General features: G+C 49.7%; 1 pseudogene; it reads right to left on the reverse strand.

Moving 5' to 3' along the window:
* LOC136940541 (protein sidekick-2-like) overlaps window positions 1–4,935 on the reverse strand; it is a 34,691-nt pseudogene extending 29,756 nt beyond the window's left edge.
* Between the last annotated feature and the right edge of the window lie 13,714 nt (window positions 4,936–18,649).

Genomic DNA, 18,649 nt, shown 5'->3' on the forward strand with positions numbered 1-18,649 from the left:
TTTCTCTCTCTCTCTCTGTCTCTCTCTCTCCTGCCGAGGCAGCAGGGAGCACTTCCCTCCACTAAATCCTCTGGCACCTGGGTCTGAGCTTGTCCAACCACATCCCAGCCAGGGAGACACACAATGCTTCTCCCACATCTGTGTCAACGAGAGGCGCGCCAGGAAGAGCTAGGAACTCTGGGAGTTTTCTGGTGCTGGGGTGGAGGGTGGGGGCGGGGGGACTTCTCTTTCCTTCTCTGTGTTCTGCTTGTCCCTCGCTCGCTCCCTCAATCCCTCTTCCTCCACCTGCGGTCTGCCTCCTCTCGTCCGGCCCTGCCACACAGGGAGATTTAGAGCTGCAGTTTAGCCCCACCAATTGGTCTTTAACATGCGAGATGGGTCATGGTTAGCTCTACTGATGGGGGGGTTATGCAACAGTCACAGCACCGACCTTGGCCTTAGAATGAAGGGTGGAGGGGGGGGGGGGGGGGGGTAAAAGCATTTCCCCCTGGAAAACCCCTCACCCCCCCCTGCCTTAACCTCATCCCCACCCACTCCCCTCCCTCTCTCTCTCCCTTAGCCTCCCCTCGCCACGGGTAACCCTAGGTGTGCATGTGGGTTGCATCAGAGACTCCAAAAAAAAAGCACAGTCAACTGCCAACCGCCACCCCCACCCACCGATGCGGTACCTTCTGAAGGTCACTCTGATCTGTCACTCTGTCACCGGCTGCCGTCACCGTGACAACAGGCACCCTGCCGATTTACACCTCATCAGTTCCTGGAGAGCGAGCGGGGGAGGGAAGCGGGCGAGGGAAAAAGGGAGGTGGGGAGGAGAGAGACAGGGAGAGAGGGGGGAGAAAGGGGAAGGAGGGACGGCTCCCTCGCCCTCTAACAGACATCAAGGTGAAGGGGCCCATTACGAACCGCGCCAAACAAGCAGGCCTGATAGAGGAGAGCCGCTATCTACCCCCGCGTTCATTTCGAGTAATGGGCCATGTATCAGCATCTGCATGCGGCGTGGGAGAGCCAGCCCATCATGCGGACCATCTACGCTCTGCTCCAGGTATTTACGACCGCTAAATCACGGAGCCCATGCATTTCGATGGACTACGCGTGAGCGGCGAGCACCTCCATGTTGGTGCAATGTAGACTTCACGGGGCCAAAGTATCACAAACTCCAAGAAGAATCCAGGCCCATGCAGTATCCAGTATACATGTAGATGAACGCATGAATAAACATGTATATATTTACGTATACATCAAGTGAGGAAGTCATCTGTATTCTCCGCAGGAGGGAGGAAGGCGGAGAGAAACGCGGGCCCCGGTGTTTGGCGGGCGCGCCGTGTTTGATGATGAGATGTCTTTGATGTTTTCGTCGAATCAGTCCTCAGGATTGAGGCTATTCGAAACGCTGCCCGCCATGCAGCTGCGGGAGCAGGTCGCCACGGGTTAATTGATGTGTAATTGATGCGATTAATTGAGGTGTAATGTAGCACGCCGTCCCGTCTGACATCCCGGGGGCTGGCGGCCAGCCGGTGACGCAACAGCAACACAATTAGAGGCAGCGCGCCGTCGGAAAACTGAGATTTAATTAGGAGCGAGGAGGCGGCGCAGGGGGCCAGTCGGTGGCGCGCAGATTGAATTATCTGGACCCAGACTCCGACAGGAGGCACTGACACACCATACAGATACTCCGGTTAGAAGTTTGTCTCTGTGGGTGTCTCCACGGCAACCCACCCACCCTCCCCCCCCCCACCCGCACTTCTCTCTGTCCGTCTTTTCTCCTCCACCCCCTGTGTGTTTTTCCTCTCTCTTCCTCTCGTTTGTGCCCCGCTCTGCGAAGTTTAAAGTCCCGCTCCCCCTCCTTCCTATCTCGTCTCCCTGTCCTGTCGGTTTCTGGGCTCCTCTCTCTCTTTACTTTTGATCTCGCACCGTTTCTTTCTTTGCCCTCTCTGGCGGCTTTCTCTTTTCCACACACCGGTTCTGTCTCTAATTCTTTTTCTTTCTCTTCTCGCCCTGTCATCCGCAGTCATTTTCACTCTTGTTTTCTCCACCTCCCCCCCCCCCCCCCCCCCCCCCCCCCCCCCCCCCCCCCCCCCGTATCTCTCTCTGGTGTAGTGTATCTCTCTGGCTCCACCAGGGGAGGTGAGCGTAGCTACCTGGGAACATGCCTGTGATATCCACCAGCTTAATTAGGTAGCCCGGCTCTTGGCAGAGAACATAGCGCACAGAGGAACACTAGCATAGACCTGCGATCAATTAATGAGACCTTTCCCTCCCTCTCTCCCTCCCTCCCACACACACCACCACTACACTACAATACATGTTCTCTACACCCATACGCTCTGGATGGCAAGCATTGCAACACTGTTTAACCATTTTTGCTATGGAGCAAAGGTTATAGTCAGAGAACTCGAATGGAAGTTCCACATGTCCTTCAAAAGTGGTATGAATTTCGACCTGGCAACTAGCTATGTGCTTTCAGGAAGATGGATCGATTAAGTGGCAAGGAGAAGGAAGCCCCAGACCAGACTATGGGGCAGTTTTGGAGATGGAACGTACCATCCTTCACTCACCGGGAGGACCAGGGGCAGTGAAGTCGCATTGTGGCTGTAGAGCTGGTCCACGGAGTCCCAGGTGAAACTGTGCGATAGCGTGCGAGTAGACGATAGACATGTTGTCAAGTGTAACAGACAGGCTTGGCACTTCAGATACGGTGTATTCGCTGTCTACAGAACCCACACAAACCGTTCCCCTCAGCATCTGGTGTTTTCTCTCTCAGCCGTCGATATCTCTCTCGGAGGAGGAGTTGGAAACTGTGAAAATTCGTTAAAATGATCGTTTTCAAGACGTAATTGACGAAGCAACCGCAAACAGATAAACTAACTTCAGAAAATACACAGGGAAGAAGAAGAAGAAGAAGAAGAAGAAAGAAGAAAGTAGCTTTGGGGACGTGGAGGCGGGGAACCCTTTCTCAGGGCATGAGAGGAGGCAGGAACGAACTGAATTTAGAAAGTAGGGCAAAGACTAATGGAGGAAAAATAACAAACAAACCCGCTGAAATGTGAATTCCTCTGGGTCCCAGGTCATTAGAGTTAATACTGCGCGTTGTGCCATCTGCTGCAATTGTTTACACTAGCTGGGATAATTAGATCCTAATTAGTAGATGGTGTGGTGGGGGAAACATTATTTCACAAGCATTGAGATGTGAAACGTTGATGAGCAGACACACCTGGCTGAGTGTGGAGCCTGTCCACCGTGAGGCCCTGGGAGAGAATGATGAAGAGTCAGTCAGACATCTTCATTTAATCTGTTTAGGCAGAAAGGGAATCTTACTAATATACTATTAACAGACAAAGTGTCAAAACATTTACAATTAAACGGTTATGGGTCATTTTTCTTGCCTGGTTTGTGCGGGCGTTTTTGTGCAGGTGTGTGTGTGTGCATTTATACACTTCATGATTTGACTTGTTTCTCTTTTCCTCAACACCCAGGTGTCACTCATTGTGTCTGAGGAGGAAGTGCCATAGAACAGTACAGAACACTGACACTTAGACTGGCATGTCCCCACCCTCTCTCAATCCCATCCCTTGAAATCCCCGGGCAGAGGCGATAGCACTAGCATGCTAATCGTTTTTTTTTTTGCTCAGTGCATGGTATCAGCCAGCTGCCATTGTAATATATGCGTGTGGAATGGGTGGTGATTGTGATTCTTATCAGTGGCAGAGTGCGGGTGCTGGGCGCTGAGTGGCAGGCGCTGGAAGGAAATGCTAATGGTAGAGAGCAGGTGACAGAGAGAAGAATTATTATCCTCCTTCATTACATTTACCCCGGTGCCTCTCCGCAGTTCTGTCTGTCTGTCTACCTGCCTGTCTATCTGCCTGCTTGCCAGCCTGTCTGTGTGTGTTGAGTCTGTCTGCCTGCCTGCCTGTCTGCCTGTGTTGGTGTGCCTACCTCTATGTCTGTCTGCCTGCTTGCCAATCTGCCTGTACATCTGTTTGTCTTATTGCCTGTGTGTTTACTCGGCTTATCTATCTGTCTACCGGCCTGAATGACTGGCCTACTGTGTGCTTGCAGTCCGTCTGACTGTCTGACTGCCTGCTTATGTGTCTGTTTATCTGTCTGCGCACCTGCCTGAGAGACTGACCAGCCAGAGAGAGCTAAATGAAAGTCGATGCAGTGGTATATTCATCTTGATGCTTTGCAGGTGGCAGAAGCAGCCTCTGCATCATCCGTTCGGGGATGGGGACTTCAGCTTTGCATTTTGTGAGTGGATGACACTGGCAGTATGTCATTTGGAATCAGATTAGATGTTCATGTCATCTCGCTTGTTCCTTCCGTGGAAGAGAGGACATCTGGGTACAGCTGAAGGGTGTGTGTGGTGGGGGTAGAGAGAGAGAGAGAGAGAGAGAGAGAGAGAGAGAGATAGAGAGAGAGAGAGAGACTGGACAGAGACAGAGACAGAAAAACAAGAGAATGAGTAGGACAGATGGATTTCAGCAGGAGTGGGGCGGACAAACCAACAGTTTTGATCACTCGGACAGCTAAGGGCAGCCAATGGGAGGGGGGCCTGCTCGTCTGGCCCAGAAGGCCTCAGCTGTGTGAAAGCTAACATATTGCAACTTGTCACACTGGCACACCACTCCCAACGCATTACACATGAACCTTTGACCACCATTTTCTCCCATTATCCCTACTACTGTGATGACTCGTGCTCTTCGATGAACTCGGTCCCCCCGGCACCCAAACGCATCTCTCCTACAGCCTCCCAGCATGCGACTCCTCTGCCCCTCTGCCCTCTGACCCCTGTCCGGACAGGTGCCCTCTTTGTCTCCGTCTCTCCGGGCCTTGCGGAGAGCAGCAGACGTGTCGAGCCACCGAGTGTGACGTGGAGCTCAAAGGAAGCCCAGGCTGTTGGAACTGTGACACGGCGCAGGCTCCATCTGACACCGGCATTATGCTAATGACCCTTTTCTCTACACTTGGTACACAATTTCACACTGGATCTTTCATCTCACATTACCGCATACGGCAGTGGGGGGCGCGCGATTCCACCGAAGCGAGAGCAAAGTGTTTGGGAAACGGTAATTGTGCGGTACACTCTGAGGAGGAGATCATGACAGCTTGTGAAACACATGACCCGGCTGAGGAGAACAGGTGTCGAGAAGGTGGAGACCAAGCCCTTATCCTCCGCCCCGGATTTTGAGACGATGTCCTGAATTCCGATTGGCTCTGGCTTTCGAAGGACAAACCCCTGCAGGAGAGGTGCTTTTCTCAAATCTGGCTTTTATCCTATGGCTGTGAAGAAAGCACCGAAGGCCGTGTTTGATGTCAATCAAACTGCGCACACATGGGTCAAGCGCAGGTGGACCTGTCATGGTCTCTACTGCCTACGCAATGCCCAAAGGGACAGCTGTGAGTCACCAGAAAGTCACAAACTATGCAGATGATAAGATGGAAATTTCCACCAAAAAAATAGGACATTTTGCTACAGCAAAGACTGTTAAACTGAGTGAAGCCATGCAAGAGGATTTTCAGAGAGTTTTTGTTTTCAATTTGGCATAGTTCTTTTCCATTTTACTCAGTCGGCAATACGACAGTGCATGCAATAGGCCAAAAGTCACTTTTAATGCATAGGTGGCATAGGTTCATTGATCTAAATGAATTGATTTTCTTGAAAGTTGCACTCAAATAAAGTTGATTTGTTAAGTCCTATAACTTGCATAGTCTATTGTGTTCAACTGAATCAACCAGAGGGCAAATCATAGATGGCATGAGCTAAGGAGCAGAATAGAAATGTACATTTGTGAAGTTAGATAGACATCATATCAAAATGTAAGACTATCTCTCAGCATTGGTAACGTGGCCCACATTGTCCCACACAAACATATTCTTTGTCCCACATTTGGTTTGTTGGGATCTGATCACCCTATTCCGATTGACACACAATGACCATTTTTACGTTGTATTCTGGTGATATACCGTTCATGATGTCACATGTCAAAACAATTTTTTGACATGTGACAATTTTGTGACAATTATTTTTTTTTTCAATAAAAACCTATGATCAGATGATTGCAGAGCACTTTGCAGAGCTCTTTGTTCGTAGGAGTACCAAACTACCAACACTACCAAACCATTTTACTGATATGCATCAGAGCAGCACTGACTCGTTCAAAATGTCAATACATTGAGAACTTGTAGGAACCTTGTTTATGCAGCTGTGACATGTCATCAGGAACATACACTAATATGATGTTTCGACAGTGTTCAGGGTTAACAGGCCATACCATTTCATACCAGAAGCCTGCAGATGTATTCAGTCAATGTGGCTCAAACTAAGTGGCACACTGTTCATTTGGCTCACTCCCTCTAAAACGGGTGTCCTGTCATCTCTTTAGCTGACGGAGGTGATAAAGCAAAGTCTGTTGCTGCACAGCATCTGGATGGGAATGACAGCACCGCCTTCCTTGTTGTGACAATAAACACCTCTTCGATCAGAGTCAGTCGTTAATGGCTGTTACAAACCCCAATCTGGAGAGCGTGGCTGGATCCGAGGGATGTTTCGCTCATTTGAATTCCTTAATTTCAACTGAAACGTGTGTCTTCCCCCCCCCCCCCCCCCCCCTTCTAACATTAGAGTGTTTTACTCCCCCCTGCTCTGGGTAGAGAAGCGATGAAGAACCTTGCTAAAGGGGGAAAACCACCCCTGTCCCATCTTAGATTTATGCCTGAAACCCTGCTCTCACCAGCCCCAATTTACATGCGAGAAGATTGGAAGCTCAGTACTGCGAGGTGTAAAGTAGGGGTGAATTTGTGAACGCAAAAAAAATGAAGGTTAGCTCTATTTTTTGACGTGCTCTTATAAATATGCAAAAGCCCCTTAAAAAAAAGGAGGAGAAGAATTCCAGGCCACAGCAGTTTTGGTTCTCACACAATGTCAGGTGCTGCCTGCGTATCCTGGAGGTTAGCGTTAGAAATTACATAAATTTTGATGTGAAAATCGTCCCCTCTTTCCTTAATGCATTCACTCAGTATTAAAATGTTCACTGTGCTGACTGCTCTTGACATGTGAAAGCAATTTTTTTCTTTTTTTTTTTGCGTAATCCTCAGAACTTTCCTTACACTCTGAACATTCAAATAGCTGGTGTCCATCACTGCTAGCTACAATCGTGCTTTGAAATAACCAGTAACAATCTAGGGGAATAGAGAATTATGTTTCTGGCAGTTAGGCAGTGGACTGAGTGAAGGCTTAATGCAGCTCTCCACACCATTCAGAGTTATGGCCCGTGATTTGCATTGTAAACGTCTGTTAAATTTCCACTTTTGGAAATGAATATCCATAAATGACAAGCTGACAGGAGACCATATGGAGAAGGGACCACTGACATGTTCACATCATTTCCACACATGCTGGGACCTCATTCCATATTTCTGCATCTCTAAGCCGTGAGTAAATACACATCAAATGCTGGTGTTTTTTTTTTTCTCTCCAAAACCTCATAATCCCCAGATAATCTCCATCTACAATATGAGAAGAATAAATTGGAAGAGGAATTCACAAATGAACATATTTGCATCAGCCCCATTAGTGGGACACTGACAAGATTGTGCTTGACGATGTGCTGCGGCTTTGAAATGGCCCTAAGCACTTACGAATTTTATTAGAAGCACTTAAACACAGACACGACATGGTAAGTAATGTGCTTTAATACACATATAATGCATGGGATTACAACTCTAGATATTAATAAATCATCTGTTTTATTTATTACTTATTTTTCACCAGAGTACATGACATGTTTAATCTCTGTCATGCTTTGGAGAGCTTCTACTGTGCCACCCTGTGTGTGTGTGTGTGTGTGTTTGTGTGTGTGTGTGTGAATGTGTGGGCACACGTGTGAGGCTGTATGAGTGTGCACTGGTGTGTGTGTGCACCTGCCCCACCGAGTGCAGCTCTTTAACTAATATGTGAGTTCTTTCTCAGTGTGAAGTCAGCATGATCGGTATAGCTCTTAATGACAGCCAGATCAAAGTCTATCATCAGGTTCTTCCCTTCAACTGGGGAGATCATTACCAACTGGTCAACAGGGCATCACTAATGAGCAAGCTAACCTTGCACCATGTGTCTCCTATGTGTGTGTGTGTGTGTTGTGGTGGTTCACCTCTTCTCTCTGATCAGTGTGTGGGAGGATCTATGTTTCTCCCGAGACTCCTTCCCTTCCAGACAGTCACCGCGGTATTGAGAGGCAGCTTTACAACATCAGCCCAGCTCGGCCGCAAGCTATGTTTCAATGACTAATCGGCCATCTCCTCGCGTCCAACTCTCATTGTTGGGGAGATGTATTCATGTCAGTTCCAAAGAAAGGCCGCATGAGGCTGTATTGATGTCCTGTTCGCTCATACGGTTTGGCATTTATTGCAAGCGTTTGTAGTTGGCTACTGCAAGAGAACGCGTGTGCTTTCCCCCCCCCCCCCACACTGAGTTTCCTCTTTCTCCTCTCAACGCTCCATTTTTACGAAGACGGAGAGTTTTTCAAACATCAGTATTTGAGCACAGGCCTATTTTCTCTCGGCTGTCAGCAGTTCTCTCTCGCCTCACAAGCGTTCCTCTCTCCTTCTCCAACCTTCCTCCAACCTTCCCTCGCACAACTCTCTCCATCTCTCCCGCTTTCCCCCTGCCATCCGCCACTGTCTACCACGACTCTCCTGCATGGCTGACTGACCTGACAGGGCTGGATGGGGGGGGGGGGGGGGGGGGGGGGGGGGGGACGGGAGCGCGGGCTCCACTTCTCCAACCGCCGGGCCAGCGGGGGCCGCAGAGCCACAGATTAAAAAGTCATGAAGGCTTTTAGGGCGTACAGAGCTGCCGTTCCCACGGTGCGTCTCCCTGGGTTTGCTGTTGAAAATAGCCTTTGTGTTTCCGTGACAACACGGGAGGGCAGGCGAAGGGTGCGTGGGGGGGGAAGAGGGGGCGGGCGGGGGGGGGGGGGGAAGGATGGGGGGGGGCGGAGGCATTGAAGCATAGGTCTTCCTGGCTCCCCTGTGCTCGTAAGCGTCGCATTCCAAGCACCAGCAACCCCCCACCCCCCCCATCTCCACCCCCTGTACCTCCATCCTAATTCAAATATCCACAGTTTGTAGTTGCCGCCACCATTCCCCCTTGAGAGCCTAAAGAGCCCTGCTGTTACAGTGCTTACCTTACCTGGCCTCCGCCAGCACCTCCACTCCCCTCCCCTAACAACCAGCAGTCACTCACCTCCCCTGCCTCTCTCCCCCTCTAACAACCAGGAGTCACTCACCTCCCCTGCCTCTCCCCCTAACAACCAGCAGTCACTTACCTCCCCTGCCTCCTCCCCCTAACAACCAGGAGTCACTCACCTCCCCTGCCTCTCCCCCTAACAACCCAGCAGTCACTTACCTCCCCTGCCTCTCCCCCTAACAACCAGGAGTCACTCACCTCCCCTGCCTCTCTCCCCCTAACAACCAGCAGTCACTTACCTCCCCTGCCTCTCCCCCTAACAACCAGCAGTCACTTACCTCCCCTGCCTCTCCCCTCCCAACAACCAGGAGTCACTCACCTCCCCTGCCTCTCTCCCTAACAACCTGGAGTCACTCACCTCCCCCTGCCTCTCCCCCTAACAACCAGGAGTCACTCACCTCCCCTGCCTCTCCCCCTAACAACCAGGAGTCACTCACCTCCCCTGCCTCTCCCCCTAACAACTAGGAGCCACATACACACACCATCTCCAGGTGCATGGCCCCCTCCAGACTAGGAGAGGAGACATGTGGCGATAAATTGAGTATCGATACGTCCTCCAAAGATGAATGCATGAAGTAAGGAGAACGAATGGGGGCCATTTAATCATGAGTCTGAAAGGGATATTTCCACAAGGAGGCCCATGGAAATCGGAACGATTGTCCATTTGCATTACAATGGCAGCAAGGACAGGTCATTCACATGGTTTGGACCGTCTGGGCAAGCCTTAATGCTGGGTGTAAACCATGGGCTCGCAGCATCAGCCTGCTGCTGAGAACACAGTCATAGATGCCATGGCCTCACAAATAACTGGCCAGACACTAATGGAATCAATGGGCTTTGCAAATATTTACAGGACAAGAGCCCCTCAAGGTCGATCAATTCTAATCCATAGGACGATGGAAGGTTCCTCGTGGTCGTGTTTCAGGTTAGACAAAATCAATAAAGGGAGCTTGTGATAATAAGACCTCCATAGCTGCAGCACCCTTCATTCAGCACCTGATCGGGCTTCCTTCTCCCCATGACCCCTGTGTGGTTGTCTCGCTCTACTTCTCTTTCTTTCTCTCTCTTTCGCTCCCTCCTCCTCTATTTCTCTGCCTTGCCTTTTCCCTCCTGCACTCTCCCCCCTCTGCCTCTTTTCTACCTTTCTATCTCCCTCTCCTTCTCTACGTCTCTCTTTCTCTGCCTCTCTCTTTCTGTCTCTCCTTCCTCTCCTCTCTCTCCTCCCCCCCCTCCCCCACTCGCTCTCTTCCTCTCTCTTCCCCCCTCTCTCCCTCCACAGCCGCTGAAATCTGACATCTCCACACTGTGACTCCCAGTCTTCTTTAGAACCTGGAGGGTGAGGAGAGCAGGGTATACAGACGCTATTCCAAAAGAGAGAGAGAGACAGAGAGAGAGAGAGCGAGAGCGAGAGAGCAAGAGAGAGAGAGAGAGCGAGAGAGAGAGCAAGAGAGAGAGAGAGAGAGAGAGAGAGAGAGAGAGAGAGAGAGAGAGAGAGAGAGAGAGGAGGGGATATGGAGCTTCAGAGAGAGGAGCAGGTCGAGAATGTGACAGGCAGTTGAAAGCATGGGAGATGACAACATCTGCCTTTGTGTTGTCTACCAGGTAAAAGATAAAGTCAGGAATGGAAGGCAAGAATGGAAGGGTGAGAATGCCAGCCGTATCCCCTTGGTGGCAAAGAGAAAAAAAATTCCGAGTGTGCGTCGGTGAGAGGGGGGGACACAAAGCAAGGAAAGAGAAAAGGGTGGGAAGATGAAGAGAATATCGTACAAAAGAAAAGGCCTGCCTCCATCTTTCTCAAGGGGACGATTGTTCAATACACATGGTCGTGATCCTTAATTTATGGTCTGCAGGAAGTATTGGGAGCTCAATAAACCCCCCTTTAGGCCACCATATTGTCTGTATAAATATGTCAAGGAGGCTTGAAGCGAGAAGTCAATCAAACCTGTCCCACAGTGATCCATGATTTATTGATGCACATTGACATGTTTTGTCTCTGATGGTTACAACTTGCCGGTGAGGGTTTTTCTAAGGCAGGTATGTCTCGAAAGCCCCCGAACAGATTCTCCAGTACCTGATGAACAGGTGGATGGAGCACAGCCGTGTGTTTGTATGTGTACACGTGGGTGTACATGTGCGTGCGCTTGCGTGCGTGCATCCAGTGTGAGCTTGTGTGTGTGCGTGTGTGAACGTGTGTGTGTGTGCCTGGGTTTCCTGTCTCTCATGCAGGGCTCTCCTGGAGAGAACAATCAGGAGAGACCACAGCTCCCAGCCCCAGGCTATGACTGTCTATTTAACAGCTTCCTCCCTCTGCTATCTGTGTGTGCTCAGCCGCCCACCAGCTAGCCGTCTGCAATCAACACAGAGAGCCGGCGAACCCACTGACGAGCCATACGATACAGGTACCATACACAAAATACACTGTCTGGACTTTACCCCTACAGCAGAGTGATTAGAGCTTGACTTATACATGCATGGTTGGACACCATATCTCACCATTCCTCTCGTCTCCTTTTAAGTCTCTGTATTGTACTGCAGATCCATATACCGGTACTACACCACGCAATTCTGGGTTGATACAGCCAGGAGAAAGCATACTATTTTAGCGGTATACTTTTGACCCTTGTGTGGAGTTCATATTTTTCTTACTGAACCAATGTTCGCAGGTCCCTCAGCATTATTGGTGCTTTAAGAAAATACAGCCATGATGGTTTCAGTAAAATAACCACCAATTTCTCGTGGAGTGTTGGCAAATAGCATGGGAAAATAGTGAATTTTGGAAGTGTAGCAAAATTATGTATTTTGCTACATTTGTACGGAATATCATTCTGTATGTTCCCGCCATTATTTTGCAGTTTCACTCACTACAAGAGTGTCCGAATAGGAGGAAAACATATAAGGCATATAAGGCACATAGCAAACCTTTTGTTATTTTCTCCACCTATGCACACTTTTCAAACCCCCAAACCACATCTAAATAGACCCGAACCCACAAGGGTTAAGAGCGTTAACAAGCTAGCGGCTGAGTCATTTCAAAACAGCCTAACATGCCCCAGGTCACTACATCCGTGCAAATAACACCTTTCCTATGACACCCTTTGTATCCTTCCGCCCCAGGCCTGAGGAACTAAGTACCTGTTACTCTGCTTCATCACCTAGAGTGCCTCAAAGTGTGTGTCATAGCCTACTGGGGATAAATCACACAGATGTGTGTATAAATCCACTGGTCTACAATGCTTTATGTTGTGCACTCTATGCAACAAGGGACATGGGTATAAGATGGCCTGCACTGATCTGAGAATCGGTTGCATTCAGAGGTGATAGATATTCCATAGAACTGAATTTTGCTCCAGAGCTGAATAATAAATCTATAAAAACGGATCAGATTTACAATACAGCTGACAGAGTCTGGGGAGCGGGGGTTTAAATACAAAGAGAGAGAAAAAGACAGTCAGAGAGCAGGACAGAGAAGAAGAGAACGAAAGAGATGGACCACACAGATGGAGTCCACTTGCACAACACATAGTAGGGCTTTGACTGCCAAATTGTGAAAATGTCAATTACTGCCCCAGCTTCTAAAACTTTCATGAAGCTTCTAGGCTGCTATCAAAGCCTTCCTTCTTATCAGCCCCACAAAAATGTTTTCTCTCACAAATCCCCTTTAATTATTAAAAGGCAAACTTTTTTTTAGGACTTCCTTCAAACTGCTGTCTAGAGATGTTGGGAATTAAATCTTCAATCTTCAAATTCAGTCTTATTGATGTGCATACATTTCTTTCTGTATAAAGAAGATACACTGTCAAAAAATCGTTTTGGATTCCTTTCTTGCAGTAAAATTATAGAGGCCGTAAAATTACAACAAATGTAAAACACATAGTCATATAAAGATAAAGATACACAAATCCCTGACAACAAACAAAACATGTTTTGTCAGAGAAAAGGCAAACCACCAAGATGATTGTCGGGACGTTATTCTGCAGTTTCATTCAACAAAGGCAGCCTGCAGCCCCCATTACTCTGAAGAGATTCAAATCAGGATTTGCGAGGAAAAACACAGAACAACCGACGGCTTGATCAAAGCACTCACTGTGTATCTCCTTGCCCCTATCCACCCTCAGGCCCTTCATTCCCCCAAGCCCCCGTATAGGCCACACCCTGAGCAGGACCAAGGCCATTCCCCCTCTGTGCTGCTGTGCTCGCCTCCGATAGCTGCGCTCGCCCAGTCGGGTGTTAATCCTCCCTAGATCAAAGGAGGCAGCACGCCCTGGTTCCCAGCCCCAGCCCCAGCCCCATCTCCCCCTCAAATACTGGAAACACACTCTCGCCGATCGATACCGCCGGCCCGTGTACCCCTTCTCCAATCAATCCACAGAAGAAGACGGTGGAGGAAAAGAATAAGGACAGAGGGGGGGCGAAAAAAACAATCACACCGTGGTTCTCTGGGATGGTCTCTGGCCGGGGCTGGTGTGTGGAATTACTCTCTGTGTTGTGTTTCGTTCCAGACTGAGTTGCCGGGCTGACAGGCAGGCAAAGCTACACAGAGTCCCACTCGACATGAAAGACATCATTCTGTTTAAAGTACAGGACGGGGATCAGAACAGCTGACAGGGAGCGTCTAAGTACAATGGCAGTCTGAGTTTGTCATTGTTGTTCACCGGCGGAAGTTAATCTGCCATAATCACAGCTAAACCCGCAGAACAATTGACCCATTTTTTTATAGCCGGGTTCTTATCTCCGACTGTGTGCCCGCATCTCATTTATGGGTGCTAAAAATCCCTCCGCAATCTAGGTGATCTCTACTTCACAACCTGCCTCCACGCTTTCCTAATCCACAATCATCCAACCCCATACATATGCAACAGCAAGTCCTCACAGGGGCTCTTGTATTGTCTGTGATGACACTCCACTCTGTGTGTTTGCGTGTGTTGAGAGAGAGAGAGAGAGAGAGAGAGAGAGAGAGAGAGAGAGAGAGAAAAAAAAAACTCAACCCCCCCCCCCTCTGTCCACACCTCCATCTCACCCCCCTCCTCCCTCCCTCTCTACGACATCGCAATGGGCTTTTTGTCGGCGCGGAGCCCAGTGGAGGTATTGTCAGCGTGAGGTTGTCTGTCCCCATCGTGTGAGAGAGGGGGAGCCCTCCTCCCCCTCCGAGCTGTCACGCCAGTGCGGGGATGAGACGGGGAAACTTCAGCAGATTTGTCAGAGGGAAATAACGCGAAGAGCCAGACAGATCTGACGACGGGACATTATCAGCACGGTGTCAGCCCGACGCAGCCCTTCCACGCAACAAGACGAGCCGGCGTACTGACTGGATCAGATATGAATAAAAAACTCAAAGAATCAACGCACATCAAAGGGCTGCCCATCTACAAGTCCATATGAAATTAATCTGACGTAATCAGCTGACGGCAGGCTGTGGAAGCAGTGAAGGGAGAGAGTCAGTATGGAGAGCCCTGACCTACATGAAAGAACTTCAGTAGTGGTCGTGAAGTGAAACAGCACACTGGGCCAGGCCTGTGACACGGAGCCCAGTCGAGAGGGCGGCACTGACAAACCAAATCATACTCCGGGCCTTTTTCTCACATACGTTTCTCACATTTTGTTTCTCTTTTCTTCCTCCTCGTGAGCGTGGCGGGGAAAAAACTGTTGCCGGTCAATATCCACCGTCAATATTCAGTTGATGGTGTGTGTGTTCCATGTGTGACCTGTGCGTGATGTTAGAAGACGTGTGGCTTTCACACGTGGAGTGTCAGTTTGTGTTCTGGAGGTGAGAAAGGGGTAAGAGGAAAACCCGGCAGATGCTGACCTTTATCTAGACTCACAGTGGGGACCTTTGCTATTTGCTCCAGCCTACTCGGAAGCAGCCGATCTAATAGACTAGCATACAAGCCTCCACTGAGTTAACCCCCACGGACGTCAAAATGTGTGCGTGACAGTGGTCTTCCACAGTAAGAAAAGGTGGGGGGGGGGGAAAGCAACCTCATGGATACATTTCCGAGATGTGGGTTGTGCACATAAGGCACGGAGAGCGTGTACCAAACTGCGCATGGAAGTCATTTGGCTGGGTAAACACAACCTCCAATAAATCAAGTCTACGTACCCTACTCATCCTCTCATTTGTAAAGGGCGCAGCTGCTCTATTAATAAGATGGCAAACCACAGCTACGTCAGGAAGAAAAAACCCCGTGGGATCAAAGGGCACATTCTCCCCAGCAGTGCACTTTCCTACAACGACAGACCGACCTGTGCTGAGTCAGTTCCTCTAATCCAGCCAGAGTCCCACCGAAAATCAAGGATCCCTCTCTCCAAATACACTTCACTTCCCAGAACTTCCGCCACTTCAAAAGGCCACCACTCCTTCTCCCCAGAATTTGAAAACCGGACCTGAGTGAGCACTTGGTCGGCCACGGAGCCTCCAAGTCCCACCATCTAATCAAGCCAGCACATCCCTCCAGACCCCACACTGTATAGAGAAGGTGTGGATACCAAGAATTTGGTGGACCAATACTCGAACAGTAGCTTCTTATTGACTGGATCAATGGCAACCTAAGGGACCTTGGTTCTTTGTGAGGAGGGACAGTGAGATGGAAGAGAGAGACAGATAAAAAGACAGAGGGAGGGAGAGAGAGAGAGTGAGAAAGAGAGAGAGAGTGAGAGAGAAAGAGCGAGAGAGAGAGCGAGAGAGAGCGAGAGAAAGGAAGGTGAGCACGAGGAGTAGGGGTGGAGGACATGCGGAGTGAAAGAAGATCAGTGTCGATGGAGAGAGGCGACGGCGGTCTCAGAGCGGAGGAGTGGTAGGCCTGGCTATTATAACTCCCAGAGAGTAGGAACTCAATCAGCGTGCAGGCGAATGGCCCATTGTGCCCCACTGTAATGGGAACTGGGAGATTTTATTAAGAGAGAGTAATTGCGTGTGCTCCTCATCAGGATTGCCATTGTGGCTGTAGTGGTCAGGATGACGTCTGGAAGAATAAAAAGAGTATTTACTGTCTCCAATTCCGCCAAATAGACAGTTGAGGAGAATGGAGCAGGGAGACGCTGGGAACTCTATTGCTTACTGTCACCGCACGCTTTCTCTCACGCTCGCTCTCACTTTGCTCGCCGTTTCTCCCCCCTATGTTATGCTATTTTCTTCTCGGTCCGTCTCTCACGTTCTCTCTCCATCTCTCTCTTTCAGTTTCTTTCCCTCGCTGTCAGCAACTTCTTCTATCTGGCCTTCTGCCTCCCTCCTATCTCGGCTGTCCCTGCTGGCGTGGGTCTAGTGTGCCCATGAGGCGATGTCAGAGTGGGGGACAGTATTGCTGGCAGTACAGTGGGTAGGTGGAGGGGGTGGGTGTGTGTGCGTGGGGGGACGGCACTGTGACACGGTCCACTGCTTTTACTGGGTTCTGATTGGTGGGGTCCGAAGGCGTGTGCTGGACCCACACACTCTCACTGTTACCTGAAAGAGATGTGTACAATGCCGCAGCAGACAATAGAGAATGCCACATGCTCTGGCCAATAGGTAGCTTGATTATGACTCGGTTGCTGTAAGTCATTGTGGTACAAATTAATTGGTTGTCTGCCTGTAAAGGTTATTTTCTGCCCCCTCCACACTGCTGCAGACAGGGAGTATTGGATTTTTTTTGGGAGGGATGGTCCTTTACTCATCTAACTGCAACATGTTTTTTAAGTGAGCTATAGCTCTGGTGCTGGTCTCGGCTCTCACCCCCTTGCTCTCCCAGTTAAATCAAATCTTCCTGGAGGAGTGCCTGCCCGACAACCCCCTCCTGGCTCAGCCACCACTGCCTCTCAATCTCAGCCAATCTGATAAAGGGATGAGGGAGGATATCATGTGTTCCTCACACAAATCCTGAGTGTAATCCTCACATTGTTGTTGTTCTACTCCTCTCCCTCTAATCTCCCCACAAGTCCATTTTTCCACAGTATCTCTCCCGGTATATATATATATATATATATATAATATATATAATGAAACCCTGGTCAGACACGATGAGAAAGAAAGGAGAAGAACATTGTATGAGTAGATAAAGTCAGGGGGTCAGTGAACCATGAGATCTTCCTCTTTTCTCTCTCAACAGGAGGGTGGAGTGTGTGTGTGTGTGTGCATTTGTGAGTGTGTTTTCGGGGGGGGGGGGGGGGGGGGGGGCTTTGTGGCATGGAATTAGGGTGCATTAGGGTACAAATCCTGCCCATCTGATAACTAAGGGTGGCTGGAGGTAGGGATGGGGTGTGGGGGAAGGAGGGGGGGGGGGTTCAATCTCCCAGCCAAGCCCCATCAATCTCTCCCCCCCCCCCCCCCCCCCCCCCCCCCCCCCCCCCAGAGGATTACATCCCCCCGTTGGAACCCGAACAGAACGGGGACCTGTTCTGGCCATATGTGCCCTGTCCATTATAATCTGATTTGATTACAGAGAGATATTAAAGGGAGAGAAACCCCCCCCCCCCCCAGCAGAGAGGATAGTGGACGAGGGATGGAGGGAGGAGAGCAGGATGTGTTTGGAGAAACGGGGATGACAGGGAGTTAGTGACAGCCGGGTGTCTGCCTCCCCGGTGCTAGATTAGTTCTCAACCTGAAATCCAACAGGCCAGCACGGACAGAATGACTGAGTGTTGTTGTCTTAGTAGAGACTGTACTGCGGGCCCCTTCCTCCAGTGTGGGCTTGTTTGTGCCAGAGCTGTACCACCGGGGTGGTTATTCCTTTGAAAAGCACGCTCCATCTGACCAGTTCAGGGAATACAAAGTGATTGCTGTCGCACATCATTTTTCCTCTCAGACATTTGTGGTAAAAACCCCGCTGACGCCCCACGGACCCACATCCCCGGGCAAACATGCAAGTATGCATGCGCACGGGTGCATGCACACACACGCACCTCCCCCCGCCGCCTCACACACACACACACACACACAGGCACATACACAGGCACACACACACACTAGATACATTGAAATGCAGACAAACACTCCATCTTCCCCTCTCTATTCCTTTATTTTTTTGCGACAGATGCTGACAGATCCGATCATGTATGGCTTCCAAACCCATTAGTGTCAATACTGGGCTTTGACTAAGAGAACAAAAACCTCCAAAGACATGCAGACAGTGGGATATATCCACTGTGAGTCAGTAGAGCTCAATAGAGCCAGTCTATAAACATCCAGTAAAGACCAGAGAAAATCCTGCCCGAGCCAGTGAAGGAAACGACCATTTCATAAAGAAAAACAACCATTTTATCAATAAAAAGAAAGTGCAGCTGACTGTGTGTACATACATACATACATGCGGAGTCTACCGTGCGTGGACCTCTAGGAAATTGTGGGTGAATAAAGAAAACATGGTACTCGTGCTGGACCCTCTCCAGCACTCGCAACAGTGATGCCAGGTGTTAGAGGATTAGCATCTGTGGACTAGA

This window comes from Osmerus mordax, chromosome 3 (genome assembly GCF_038355195.1).
Source record: "Osmerus mordax isolate fOsmMor3 chromosome 3, fOsmMor3.pri, whole genome shotgun sequence".
In the NCBI taxonomy this organism is placed as follows: domain Eukaryota; kingdom Metazoa; phylum Chordata; class Actinopteri; order Osmeriformes; family Osmeridae; genus Osmerus; species Osmerus mordax.